This window comes from Oncorhynchus kisutch, linkage group LG15 (assembly GCF_002021735.2).
Source record: "Oncorhynchus kisutch isolate 150728-3 linkage group LG15, Okis_V2, whole genome shotgun sequence".
Lineage (NCBI taxonomy): Eukaryota > Metazoa > Chordata > Actinopteri > Salmoniformes > Salmonidae > Oncorhynchus > Oncorhynchus kisutch.
The window spans coordinates 77,826,764-77,839,277 of record NC_034188.2 but is presented as its reverse complement, the minus strand read 5'-3'; the positions used below and the strand labels follow the sequence as shown (position 1 = coordinate 77,839,277).

General features: G+C 42.6%; 1 protein-coding gene across 3 annotated transcripts in view; it reads right to left on the bottom strand.

Moving 5' to 3' along the window:
* robo1 (roundabout, axon guidance receptor, homolog 1 (Drosophila)) overlaps positions 1 to 12,514 on the bottom strand; it is a 384,177-nt gene that overhangs the window by 277,523 nt on the left and 94,140 nt on the right. The gene's annotated exons all lie outside the window — the stretch shown is intronic.

Sequence of the window (12,514 nt, the reverse complement as noted above, 5' to 3'; positions counted from 1 at the left end):
CTTTGACTGACTGACTGGCTGCATCACCGCCTGGTATGGCAACAGCTCGGTATCCGACTGCAAGGAACTACAGAGGGTAGTGTGTACGGCCCAGTACACCACCTTGGCCAAGCTTCCTGTCATCCAGGTCCTCTATACCAGGCGATGTCAGAGGAAGGCCCAAAAAATTGTCAAAGACTCCAGCCACCCTAGTCATAGACTGTTCTCTCTGCTACCGCATGGCAAGCAGTACCGGAGGGCCAAGTCTAGGACCAAAAGGTTCCTTAACAGCTTCTATCCCCAAGCTAAAAGACTCCTGAACAGTTCATCAAAGGACTACCTGGATAATTTGGATTGGCCCCCTTTTTTTACACTGCTGCGACTCTCTGTTCATTATCTTTATTTATTTTACCTTTATTTAAGTAGACAAGTCAGTTAAGAACAAATTCGTATTCTCAATGACGGCCTGGGAACAGTGGGTTAACTGCCTTGTTCAGGGGCAGAATGACAGATTTGTACCTTGTCAGCTCAGGGATTTGAATGTGCAACTTTTTGATTACTAGTCCAAAGCTCTAGGGCGGCATAGTCCCTTTACCTCTACCTACATGTACATATTACATCAATTACATCGACTAACCTGTAGCCCGCACATTGACTCGGTACCAGTAACACCTGTATATAGCCTCAGTTATTGTTATTTTATTGTGTTACTTTTTTAAACTTTGGTTTATTTAGTAAATATGTTGTTAACTCTTATTTTTCTTAAAACTGCATTGTTGGTTAAGGGCTTGCAAGTAAGCATTTCACAGTAAGTTCTACACCAGTTGTATTCAGCCTTTCACAGTAAGTTCTACACCTGTTGTATTAAGCCTTTCACAGTAATTTATACACCTGTTGTATTCAGCCTTTCACAGTAAGTTCTACACCTGTTGTATTCAGCCTTCACAGTAAGTTCTACACCTGTTGTATTCAGCCTTTCACAGTAAGTTCTACACCAGTTGTATTCAGCCTTCACAGTAAGTTCTATACCTGTTGTATTCAGCCATTCACAGTAATTTCTACACCTGTTGTATTCAGCCTTTCACAGTAAGTTCTACACCAGTTGTATTCAGCCTTCACAGTAAGTTCTACACCTGTTGTATTCAGCCTTTCACAGTAAGTTCTACACCTGTTGTATTCAGCCTTTCACAGTAAGTTCGACACCTGTTGTATTCAGCCTTTCACAGTAAGTTCTACACCTGTTGTATTCAGCCTTTCACAGTAAGTTCTACACCTGTTGTATTCAGCCTTTCACAGTAAGTTCTACACCTGTTGTATTCAGCCTTTCACAGTAATTTATACACCTGTTGTATTCAGCATTTCACAGTAAGTTCTACACCTGTTGTATTCGGCACGTGACAAATTACATCAAATTTGATTTACTTTTACTCAAGTATGACAATTGGGAACTTTTTCCACCACTATCCTTAACACTATTACATCATCTGTATGTGTATGTGTAACTCTGAAGATGACACGACAACAAATTAATTGTGATGCATAGGAACAGAGAGAAACGGTAGCAGGTTATGTAAGTAAGTAATCCTAGACAGGTGCTGATTATACGCACAGCAGCAGAGAGCAGTTCAACAACCAGTATCAGAGTGATGTCACACTGTCATTACATAATACAGTAACTTAAGAGCTGAGCAATGCTACAATAACTTGTCCTTAAGAGCTGAGCAATGATACAATAACATCTCCTTTAAAGCCTTTCATTACATACAGTAACTTCTCCTTTAAAGCCTTTCATTACATACAGTAATGTCTCCTTTAAAGCCTTTCATTACATACAGTAACATCTCCTTTAAAGCCTTTCATTACATACAGTAACATCTCCTTTAAAGCCTTTCATTACATACAGTAACATCTCCTTTAAAGCCTTTCATTACATACAGTAACATCTCCTTTAAAGCCTTTCATTACATACAGTAACTTCTCCTTTAAAGCCTTTCATTACATACAGTAATGTCTCCTGTTGAGCAACGCAATGCTCCAGCTATGTACCCCTGTCATTTCCCACATCAAAGACATGAGGCAGAAATGAGAGGGGGAGAGATAAGAAGAGCAAGAACAGACACACCTTACAGCTTTGTGTCAATCAACATCCATTTAGCAGAAACTTTTATCAAAATGAATGGATGGCAGCAGTGGGAACAGAACCCACAATCCAAGGTGTTGCACACACCATGCTCTACAGACCGAGCCACACAGGACCACATCAGTAGAGACCCAGTAGAACCCACTAGAAGCTAATACATGAGGCAGCAACATGGCAGCCAGTGGCTATAATTGCTAATGACATGTCAGGTCTTTACTGCTGCTCTGAGACCAGTGAGCTGTGGTTATCAGACCTGCTTTAAATGCAAATGAGCATGGTGTCATAATGCCTGAGGGATAGAAGATGGCACGTCTGTGTGTGTCTCCAACCCTGCACCCCGTATCTCCCCACATCGGCCTTTGGAACCCATTCAGCACCAATTAAAGGGAGCTGGGACTAATTGGTGGTACAGGGCCACAATTAATTAACCCAGCATCCCGTGGACTTGCCACACTGCCTCATCTGTGCCCTCTCTACTCCACCCATCCCCCATTCATCCCCCCATTCCCCCTAGAACATGGTGCTGAGAGAGCATCTTCGTGCGGTGGGCCATGAGGGAAGTCAGCAGAATTGGAGGCAGGCGATGCCGGGTCAATATGAACCACTACAACTCAAACAGGGAGAGGAGCCAATGGAACATCATTAACACGCTACCCCAAAAATACAGAGTAGACTCACTATACCCCATTCACTCATTGTCACTCCCTTACCACAGACTTTATTATGGTGCTATGTTGTTTCTACTATGTCTTTATTGTTCATGTTTATGTGGAATATTGGTTGTCCACAGTGGAGGAGGAAATGGTGATAGTGAAGTCTGTATAATGAGGCAGTAAGGTGAAGCAATATCATTATAACAGTGTTGTGAAAGTAATTCCTACTAGAGAATGACCAATATGGATTTGTTAGGGTGGATGCCTATACCGATTTTTGGGAGTCAAGGAGGCCGATACTTTATGCCGATAGTCAATACCATTACATTTGAAAATTCCGATGATGGAATTTCCCACAGACAGCCGTGTACGCATTAATGCATACATTTTAAAATCAAACAATAGATTGGACTTTTTGTCTGTTATTTAACTATACACCAACATAATGGTAATAATGTTGTTTGAATGGTAAATCTCTTGATGAATTGGGCAAATGAAGATAGCATAGCCCTATTCACAATACAGGTAGGAGTGTGTGCATGCATTGAATTATTGAGCTTGTTTTGGCTGATCAGTGCAGTCTACGGTGCTACAGGTGACAAACAATATGTTTGACTTCCATTTGGGACTTATATTAGCCTACCGATCAACAACATTTGCATAGAAGCATCACTTCAGCATGTCACGCTTGTATGGAAGGACATGATATAGGCCAGAGTACTTAAGTACTATTTGAGAAGGTCTGGTCACACAAATTACCGGCTGGATAAATGTCATTTATTGGCGTAAAAAGGTTAGTTATCATAATCTTTGCTAACAGGTCACATAGCTATCTGCTAACAGGTCACATAGCTATCTGCTAACAGGTCACATAGCTATCTGCTAACTAGCTATCTTATTTATTGCATGCATGTCTGGGCAGGTCAACATGTCTGGGCAGGTCAACATGTCTGGGCAGGTCAACATGTCTGGGCAGGTCAACATGTCTGGGCAGGTCAACATGAGCCTTATTAGTGAATTCAATAAAATCATATTTGCAACAGGAGTTTGATTTTGGACATTGTGTCAATTCATAAATCCCTCAATACTACACCTTTCTGTTTAAGAGTGAACTAGCTTGCTACTGCTGCAGTTCTGCTACGTAGAGGGTCTATCGGGAAAGCTGAAGAGTCGATAGCTGATAGACTTGAAAAGGCCAATATCGGCCCAACATATCGGCTCGGTCAATTATCGGTCGTTCTCTAATTCCTACACTGGTTTCTTACTGATGAGTGGATATTACTGTAATTATTAGAGAGTTTCACTTCTAAAGAGATGCTCAGGGAGTTATTACTGCATGTCTGTGTGTGGGTGTTACAGAGAGATACAGAGAGAAGAGAGAGAGAAACACCCACATCCAGAGCAAAAAGCTAATCTATTCCTCCATCTCACATTTTATGAAGCCCACTGTAAAACATGTAAGCGTCCGTCTCAGATGTTTAAGACCGTTGCATCTTTCTGTCTGAGCCACTCCTAATTATCCACCATTAGTAACCTGCTCCCATCGCAGCCCTTTGATCCTGCAGCCTGCATGCTAACCAGGACAGCGTGGCTAACCAGGCTAGCGCAGCCTAGCCCTTTGGTCAGACAGCACATAATCAGGGGTAAGCGGTACGCTAACACCCCTCGCTAGGCTATACATCCAAGACTCTGCCGCCGCCCAACAACCAGCACAGCCCTTCACCAGAGAACACAGGCATGCCAGTATGTTTTATTAAACAGGCCTTTGAAGAGCTCTGCAGTCTATCTGCCTGCTCTCCCCTCCCCCATTGATTTATTTCCTGCTTAATTTAGAGCCATCCGAAGCAAGGGGTTTGAGGGTGTACTATTAACCATTTAGATTGGCCAAACTGTGGGACAGAGCTGTGTGGTAGTTAGTGTTTTTCTCTCCTTGCTTCCTGGCTGTTTACAGCTGCAGTTCACTTTCAATCTTCTTGATTAAGGCTTAGAATTGATCTGATGTTTTTAATAACAAGTTGTTTTCGGGATATTTGAATGGAAGATAACATGAGTATACTCATGCTTGGACTAAAGGCATTCAAGTGAGATGTGAGTGAGGCCATTAGCATCTGTGTGAACGTGCATGTGCATGTATGTTTGTTCACATATCAGTTACACAGTATTAGTGTTGGAAAGATGTTTGACAGACACCTTGGTGAGGGGGAGGTGGCGTCACTAATCCCTCCCCAGGGGTGAACACTGTGTGTGTGTGTGTGTGTGTGTGTGTGTGTGTGTGTGTGCAGCCAATTCAGCTCTTTCTTAAGGATACCTCCCCTCGCCTCTCTCCTCCTCTCTCCTCCACCCTCTTCTCCTCTACTCTCCTCTCCCTTCATCTTACCCCCCTCCTTTCATTCTTCCCCTACTCCTCTCCTCTCTCCTGACATAGAATGTGAGATGAACTAATTTGATCCACAGCTTCACCAGTGGGCTTCTGGGAATTCTGCTGCTAGCATCTGATCGATTGGTGCCTCAGGCTAGATTCTTCTCTTTGTTTTGACACTCTCTTTTTCTGGCACACACTCTACTCTAATCACACACAAACACATACACACCCTACGCACGCACATGCACACACACATTTAACACACTAGAGATGAGCTTGAGGGAGGCTGGGGCTCAACATGGAGGTAATTAAAAAACACTCAAATCCTCTGTGATGATCCTGCTCTCTAACTTAAAAAGTTCCTTGGTAATGACCAACACACCAACGAACCCAGCAGTAACTGTTACCAGATCCACCCAGAGAAGAGAGCAGTCTGAACCCCTTCTGATCTAACATGCCCCAGTCTACTAGACCTTTCCTCAAACACTCTCTGCTCACCAGTAGTCTCTGAGTAACTCCTATGGTGTTTCTCTCTCAATGGGAATAATACAAAACAAACTAGTAAAAGGCTGCATATTATTGATTCATATAAAGTTGGCTGTCCTGTCTTACACATTGATGAAACCAAGACTGAAGCGACACGTCTGGAAGAACCCTGGCACCATCCCTAAGGGTAAGCATGGTTTTATTTCAGTGGCAGGGACTGGGAGACTAGTCAGGATCGAGGGAAAGATGAACGGAGCAAAATACAGAGAGATCCTTGATGAAAACCTGCTCCAGAGCATTCAGGACCTCAGACTGGGGTGAAGGTTCACCTTCCAACAGCAAACACACAGCCAAGACAATGTAGGAGTGGCTTCAGGACAGGTTTCTGAATGTCCTTGAGTGGCCCAGCCAGAGCCTGGACATGAACCCGTTCAAACATTTCTGGTGAGACCTGAAAATAGCTGTTGTCATGACGTTGGTCTGGAGGTAGGTTTATGACAGTCATAAATACCTCTTCCCCCTTTTTCCTCTCTCTACCCTACTGATATTACATTTGCAAAACCCTTTGGTTAACATAGAGATTCTGGGAACATCAGAAGGTGGGTGGGGTGAACTATATTCTGGTAATCCGACCAATTGAACATATGCGGTGCTACTTAATGAATATGATGTCAGTTCAGTTGTCATCTGAGACCTTCTCATCAATGATAAGATGACATAAACACTACAGTGGAAAGTCTACACATCAGAGTTATCGGATTCACATGGAATTGTTGTTCAATTTAAATGTTTTGAATATAAAATTATTCGTGATGGGATGAAATGTGATTTTAGCTTCTAAAATGTGAGATTTGGGTTTTCATAAGGTAGTGCTCTGCTCAATCAGTGGCCCGACCTTATGAAGAGACATGGGCTATAAAACTTTTCAAACACGCCCTCCTCTCCCTTCCTATATAAAGCCTTGACGACAATGTAACCTCCTGTACCGAGGACATAAGGACGACGGTCCGATGTCAGAATGGTTAAGATAAGAACTTTGATTGCGAATGGTATGAACTTTGAACTCTTATTCACTACAGAAGTGATACCTCCTAGCCGTTGAGTTAGCAACAGCCGCTGCAAACGAGGCTTAGGAAGGAACAGACAGAGTATCCCGTCTACCATCCAATGACGTTACTACAACGTATTCAATTTACCAGCAGAGACATTCTTCAAAGGACAAAGGACTCGGTTTGGCAACCCGGCCTTCCATCTACCACCAACCTACCGAAGCGCAGCTCAGAGTAAATATTTATTGCATTTTCCTTTTCCAAATGGGCGATAATTTAGAATGCATAAGATACTGTATTTACGATAGCACAGCTTTGCCATTTGTTCCTCAGTCTTCCCGCGCTTTTACTCAAACCCAGCCCCTTTTCTTTTGTGTAACCAGCTGTCATATCTGTTCCGCCCGCTAGGGTCGTTTTCCGTTATGACGTAATTTGTAATCAAGTTATGATTTAAATATGTGCATGTGTAATAATTAAACCCAATTTTGTATTGTTGATTCAACTTGTTAGCCAGGGTTCGTGAAGATAACCAAGAATTTCCAACTTTCAGATGAGACTGAATTAAGATGACAATTAATATTGACTGCTATTCATGTAAAATATTACTAGGTCTTTAAGAGTTTATTCGGAAGATAACAGCTCTATAAATATTATTTTGTGGTGGCCGACTCTCTAGTTAATTACATTTACATGATTAGCTCAATCAGGTAATATTAATTATGGATAAATTATTTTATAGAATAGCATGTCATATCACTTAATCCGGCATAGCCAAAGACACAACATTATTGGAGCCCCCTGACCAGAATCTAAAATAGAATGACGCTTTCATTTTGATTCAGCCTGTATAAAATTGAAAAACAGATGACATAATATACCAAGTTATTGTACACATTTTTGGAGTGTTAAAGACAAGCATTATTGTGTGTGTGTGTGCTGCAGATTCCCCGCCACCGTGTTGTTCCCTGACGTAGTCAGTGGGTAACGGAAGTGAATACATTTCAGGAGGAGGGCTGAGAAAGCTAATTATAGAAATCTGAGAAATAGAGCGTTTGGCCGCTATTTCTGCCTGGCGCGTTTCAGACGCAGGTAGGCTCGGTCATTATTAATTTCTCGAGCGAGGACAAAGAGCCAGCAGATTGAAATGAGGAGATGTAAGCTTGACCAGCGATATATATCTCTGTCTCTCTTGCGCTTCCTCGTGAGTAGACCACGGTGCATTTCGTTGTTGCCGGGTTTGAACATAATACGTTATAAGTAAAAACCTTTCCCTTAAAATGTCTTATTTAGAAAACTCATCAATTTGGATATTATTTAAAATATCTATTTCAGAATGTAAATTGCCAGATTTACACTTATTAGTTCAATTGGATAAGACATTGATATCCGTCTGGACACCATAAGTAATGACTTGAGTGTGACCTGAATAATTCTTCATGAACGAATATAGTAGGCACACTTCAGCGGTCAATGATTTCACATGCTGAAATCAAACGGAACTACCCGGGGAGGGACTTCCGTTCCGCAAGGCGGAGGAATTTCAATGTAGCACAAGAAAACAAAATGGCTATTTTCCCTTGTTAGCTTTAGCATGCAAGCTAAACCCTCATTTGTGCCTGAAAATGCAGCACTTGGAGATGGAAAGGTTTTACTCATAATATATTATGTTCAAACCCTTTCCGGGTTTTTTTTTTACGATGTTTTAACCGGAACACACGGTAACAACAAAATGTGCCGTGGTCTACACGCGAGGAAGCTTACAGTTTACTTTTTTCCAAACTAACCTAGATTAAGCAACTTCTCAGGTTAATTAAAGTTGAATTCCCAAATAGCCTATACAGGTCTGATTTATCATTAAATTGATCAATCAAGTAAAATTTGTTTTTGCAAAACCATTCAGTAATCCAGTACTGACAGAAGCCCCGCCCCAGCGGGAATCCCATGTGGTTTCGGCCTTAGGGAGAAGTGCACCAGTGTTGAATGTTCCCAACATTTGATTTACTGTTTACACTTATGATATCCAATCAATGGAGAATGTATGGATTATCGTCTCATTCAATTGAATAAATTAAATTGTTGAACATACCTTAATGTTCTTCCAATCAAATTAGACACATTTAATCTTCTCCTATTAACCTGGATGAAGCATCATCTCGGGTTAATTAAAGTGTAATACCCAGATAGCCTACCCAGGTAGGAATAATCATTATATACCAACCCTAATTATGCCATTAGCGAAAAAACAGCCGAAATTGCGAACGCTCTCCAAAATCAACCATCAAACACAGGCTTTGTGACGGTTCTCCCCACTTTTGCACTGATGTATCGCCATAAAAATGTGGCATCGGTCCAATACCACAGTACCAGACATGGCTAGCATGAGGGGACAGGTGGAGAGAACTGTGAAACTATTGACAAAAGCAGGAAATGAAAACATTCTGCTAGTCGAGGAACTGCGTTTGAAATCTGAACAATTAAAAGTAATTGCAAATACTTATGAACGATGACGATGAACGAGCACAAACTCTTCAACAAAACCGTTGTCTCCAGGAACAACTCGATTTAGCCAAAACTAAATACGATGTAGTCCACTCCAAACTAGATAAATCTGTTGAGTTATCTACAAACAGGAGCGCGCAATTTGAGAGTAACACAGTTCTACTCAAAATTCTACAGACCAAAGACAATCAATGATGAACACAATGACTAAGTTGGATGACAAATCAGCAGAACTCATTGAAGTCGCTGACCAAATGAAAGATGAGAGAACTCGGGTGATGAAGATGGAAATCTTGATTTCTAAGCAAGAGGAAGAAATCTCATCACTGAATCTCTCGCTCCATACTCAAGACCTCTATCTGCAAACCATGACAGATAAGTTATTTCACTTTGTTTATTATGTATTTCACTTGCTTTGGCAATGTAAACATATGTTTCCCATGTCAATAAAGCCATTTGAATTGAATTGAGAAAAAGAGAGAGAATTAAAAAGTATCACCCAGCAGCTACAGGTGTAAGATCTTAATTTCACCAGTATTGTCGTAGTAAAATAATCCTTCAGCAACCGGATTTGAATGCTTAGTCCATAATGTTGTTTGATCAGTGGTTAGGCTATTAGCTGGACAAAAGTAGGATACATGAAAAGTGAAATACTGATCATTTAACCGTGTTACTGCAGGAAATTCTCAGCAAGAAAATAGTGATCAAATTAAGATCCTACAGTATCTGTATAATAAGCTCAGCTCCAGTGACTTCCCTAACTTGAAATGGAAATATGCCTTTCACATCGCTTCCTGTCATTTTCACTGCTGCTGCCTTGGCAAGGAATGAGGAAGAGGAGAGCCAGCCGCCTGCCTGCCCTCTCCCCCAGAGACCTTACAGGAGGGACAGTGAAGCAACACAGGCACATTTAGATCTGTTGTCACTACCATTTGTCCTCTGGGCCAGATTGGGACAATGATAGACATGTTTGTGCCTCTAGCTAAATATGATAATGCTATGACCTTAACAGGTCATAACTAATCTCACCTCGGAACCTAATGACCCAGCGAGGTGTGTGTGTGTCATTACCCTTTAAACCTGTAATAACGGGTAGACCACCATAATTCACACTATCATTCAAGGTCTATCAACTCATAAACAGTGATGTTAAAGTTGAAGGGTCGGCCATGTTGTTATAGAATCTGAGCCTGTCCCTCCAGACCTCCAGCAGAGGAGGGCTGTGGAGTTGTAGTGTGATATGAGCTACGGCTGTGATATAATACAGGTAGAGCGAGGCACAGTGTGGCGGGGTTCTCCCTATCAGCCAGCCCATTAATGTGTGATTAGGGGACTGCAGGGGGATTTACGGCTGAGATAACAGCAGGATTGTGGCCCTGGGGAGGCTGGGAGGAGACTGGGAGAAATGCCCTTACCCACTGTGCCCACACCACACCAGCCAATGACAGCATGTACAGAGGCAATAGGAATAGGAAGAGCTTTCTAAAGAGCTGAGAAACAGGAAATATGAAGAGAACATGGGTCCAACTGAGGCAGGAAAAGGAGGATACAGATACCACTAGATTAAAGACTATGTGATACATTCCCAGGCTAATAGAGAGGGAGTAATACGGGGGAAAAGACAGGACAGGTACCCTGTGCCCTGCAGATGAGGTGAAATTACAGGCAGGAAAGTGAAACAGAATCTTAATGTCGTTTCATGGCTAGGATCCCACCCTGGAATGCACAGTGTAAATGACTCTGCCAGTTGTATCAAATCAGGGGCCTGTTTTTAATGTCACACAAGGCTATCGTTTACACCGCTGAGAGCCAGGATTAAGGCTCCCTGTGTGAGTGCGTATAGGGAGGCTGGGTGGAGGAGGAGGACAGTAGGATTGATTTCTCAATGGTCTCTTTTCATCCTGCTCCCTTTGTTTCATTTGACCAAACAGAGTGCTACCGTTATTGTGGTGATACAACTGTAGCGCTTTAAAAAAGCAGGTATCACTAACCGATCGAAAAATGTAGCCACCATTAAAATTACTGCCACTTTTATTGAAGCAAACATTAAAAGTCCTACCTCAGGGTTTAGACACACAGCTGAAACTCAACACTACTATCGCCCCAAATGAACCGTCTAGAAGTCTAGCTCCTTTGGTTGATGTGTTGGGTAGTTGATATGACAGAGACTAGTGTGTACTGTGTGTTTACAGGTGTTAAAATGGCTTCTCATGTAATTTGCCACATACAGTATGTCACTCATTCATGTTAACTAAGCGTAACAACAACATCCATGGTCATCACAATATTATCCTGGCCTTAGCCTTTCAGCAGAATGTTGATGTGATGCCTGTCTGGATGTGAGACATCCAGGTGACAGAACTCAAACCATGCTGCCCTAGCTAGTACTCAGCAGGGGGGTCGTAGGGTGCCAGTAGAGGCTCCAGGGTGCTGGCATAATCCTTATCACTCATCAGGAGAGGACACAGAGGAGACCCTCAGGCCAGGAGCACCAGCCCCAGCTCCTCACTCTGTCAGCTGGGAAAGCCATCCCTGGCGCTCCCCTGGCGATGGAGGCCAGGTTGGGAGTGAAGCGGCCCAGGACAGTGTTCCTCTGGGAGGCTGGGGCCCATCCTGCTCTTGGGCCACAGTCTGGAGCAAAAAACAATGGCAGCAGTATTTCCCCCTCTGGCTCCAGGCTTTTTCCACACAGGGCCGATCCAGATGGAAGCATGACAACATGGAGGTGAGGGTGAGGGGTGTGTGATAGGGCATGTGGTAAGTCAGGGGGAAGAGGAGCTCAATTAAATATACCTTTCAATTATTTGAAGTGGTTTTCCTTCTTATTGCAATTTTCTCAAGTGCATCACTAAATGTGAGGAAAGACCATGAACATACAAGCAAGGTGTTTCCCAAAGGGGAAGGCCTATAACACTGTCTTCAATTGTGAGCTTGATAAAGTATGTCAGCCGCACAATGGAAAATGAGAAAATGGGAAAACAATGAATTTTCTGTCGAGGCCCAAGTGACTCCATTCAGGATGAGTTGTGGCTCTCCTGTACCCCTTGTCAAGCTGCCCTAGTACACGTCATTAGACACTCATAAAACCTGTCAAATTCACAAAGGGCCACGAGGGCCACCTCATCTGATTCCTGGAGGGTAAATACAGTTCATCTTCTTTATTAGTCATGTACATTCCCTGAAACAGAACTGACTAACTGATGAGAGCCTTGTTAGAGGAAGCAGCCTGTCATGATGGGTCTGTGTGGATTACAGGAAGATGGGAGGGACGTTCAGACTATTGGGTGGGGAGACAGAAGAGCTGTCACTCTCTCCAACCATCTATGTCTGTCTGACAACAAGCTCC